This window comes from Eptesicus fuscus, chromosome 4, assembly GCF_027574615.1.
Source record: "Eptesicus fuscus isolate TK198812 chromosome 4, DD_ASM_mEF_20220401, whole genome shotgun sequence".
Classification (NCBI taxonomy): Eukaryota; Metazoa; Chordata; class Mammalia; order Chiroptera; family Vespertilionidae; genus Eptesicus; species Eptesicus fuscus.
Window position 1 is genome coordinate 46,207,426 of NC_072476.1, and position 2,746 is coordinate 46,210,171.

Here is a 2,746-nt window from a genome sequence, read left to right on the forward strand (position 1 = left end):
ATCGCTATGCTGTATTTCACATGCCTGTGACTGTTTTTATAACTGGCAACATTATCAAATAGGAGAGTTTTGATATATCTCCATTCTTTGGGGCCAACCCAGATGATACCTCAGCATTTGCAACCTGGCACTTCCACCCCGCATGCCCTTCAACCTAGCTCCACTGGCTTGCGCAGGGGAGAAGAAAATATTTTTTCTTCTATCTTCTGAGGTTCTCTGGAGGGGCCCAGTGAAATCAGATTGACAAAAGATAGATCAAGAGAAAAACAAACACGTTTATTAGCATGTACAGTGTGTATATATAGTACAGGAAGTAGAAAGACTTGAGTAACCACAGGGGTGGTTAGAATTCTTAGGCGTATTAGCATCTTAACAAAAGAACAATTTATCTGTATAGAAGCGACAAGACAAGGGAAAGGGTTGTCAGTTTTCAGGGACAGCAAACTGTGAGAAGGTAACTTTATAGGGGAAACTCATAGGATAAAGATTGCTTATGCAGGTCCATCCTGGTGCCCACTTTCTATCTTCCTCACGGCCATGAACCTTTCCCGGAAGAGGAGATTTATGGCAGTTCCCATTTTCAGAAGTTTCTGCTTTTAGTCAGATAACGGAAGATCTGGGAAGATGTCTTTCTGCATCTGTTGATTTTCATTTGCCTCCAGGTCAAAATAATCCTAATGCCAAATGGCATATTATACTGGCAGAATGGGAACCAGCAACCTGCTGCTCTGTCACTGCGCCTTTATCAATTTCATACTCTCGCCTCTCAGACATGGGTGCTAGGTCCCCTTAGCTTGGTAATTCTTGCTGATTCTGCTCTAAGCTTAACAAGCTCTAAAGGCCGGGCCTATGGTGATTTATACACTGACAACTTATTAAATGTTCCCTAGCATTTCGGTTCTTTCACCCAGAAGCTCTCTTAGGTCTTTCCCCATGCAAATTTAATTGGCTGTTAGACTCAGAGTAACAAGCATGAAGGTAGAGGAAGGTCATCCAAAATGTTCCTGGGTGGGGAGGGGTTGGGAGGAAATAAACTTATTTAAATTGTCACTGCCTTTCTCCTCACGTCATTAAATTAGGAAAAAGAGCTTTTGATGTTAGCAAAAGTGCTACTTAAATCCTTGGTGATTTTTAATGTTAAGACATAGACATTTGGGAGTGCTGGAGGCCTATGGTTGAGAAGAAAGCAATGTGCTGTGGGGTCCTGGACAGGGTGGATGGCTGGCGATGGAGGCGACCTTGGAGTAGCACTGGGAAGACGCAGTGGAAAATCCATCCATTGTTGGTGTCCTGTGCACAGATTCACAAGGACTTAACCTGGGCTGCGATGGGACCCTGTCAGATGAGCATGCTGGGGTGACATCTGTTCTAACCCAGCAAGCAGCTAAGCTAACCTCAGACCCCACTGATACTCCTGTGGTGTGTCTAGAATTAGATAATGGGAACCCTGGCCCAGCAGCTCAGTTGATTAGAGCATAGTCTTCATACACCAAGGTTGCGGGTTTGATCCCCAGTCAGGGCACATACAAGAATCAACCAATGGATGCATAAATACATGGAACAACAAGTCGATGTTTCTTTCTCTCCCTCTTCCTCTCTCTCTAAAAGCAATCAATCAATCAATAAAAATAAAAATCAGATAATGGAAAAATTGCAATCCGGAAGCATAATGGTGTCACAGTGGCATTGCACAAAATGGCCTCTTAACATCTCACAGGGGCCGGTCAGAGGGACTGGATCCTACCTATGTTACTTTCCTTACAGACTATTAAAGTCTCAATAGTTAGGCCATTCATTTGATGTGCAAGGGCACTTTTATATTATTTTTAGAGTAAGCTGCTTTTTTACACTATCAACTAGCTTATAAAAGTATTAGTGAGAAGGGATCACATTTTGAGGCAGCAGATCCAGGTCACTTTGTATATAAAATTTTGTTATGTTCAGTAAATGTGGCTGGAAGAGGGGAAAAAAGACATAGACATTTGGGGAAAGAACATTCTTTTCTCTCTTGTTATGGAGAAATGGAAATTTTCCAATTATCATAGTGAGGGAAGAAAGCTGTTTCAATCAAGTTCTCACAAGTGGTTCGTTGCTCAAACTTTTAATTCATTTATCCAACATGTTTATTGAAGCTCACTCAACCAAAATGTCCCAAAGCGAAACTCAACTGAACAATAGAAATGTAAAGTTTTCCATCCATAATGAAATTTCTCCTGTCCTTCCTAAACTGCTTGGAGACTATTCCAAGCTTTCCTGGAACCTAAGCTAGAAAGCTGTTTAGATGAAGGTACTGATCAGAACACGAAACATTGTGGAGGAGGCCTTTTCTTTCTCTTCCCTCATCTTCCAGGTCTGCTAGCTTATAAATTAATTGGGCAAGTAATATATAGAAGCATAAAAGTTTATAAAACATATGCATACTAAATAATGACATAAGACAATATAATAGATACCACAAAATTAAATATACTTCTGCCTAATACATGATATTATACATTCCTAGGAGGGAGAGATCTTTGTGGGTTGGTACAGTCAGGGAAGGTATCATGGTAGAGGTGTGGGAAGATAGGGTGTTTGCAAAAAGCCCAGAAAGGAGTAGCAAATTTTCAGGGAGAATTGTCCTTAGAGGGGTGGGTAATGACCCCTCCCTCAGGGTTCTGAGGAAATCTTGGGGGAGTTTGGGGTTATTGCCAAAGAATGGGGAAGCCCCACTACCTTTGAGTGGGTGGAAGCCAGGGCTGCTAAC

General features: G+C 41.8%; 1 pseudogene; it reads left to right on the plus strand.

Moving 5' to 3' along the window:
- Positions 1-1,227: 1,227 nt before the first annotated feature.
- On the plus strand, positions 1,228-1,707 carry LOC129148710 (ragulator complex protein LAMTOR5-like; annotated as a pseudogene).
- The last annotated feature ends 1,039 nt before the right edge of the window (positions 1,708-2,746 follow it).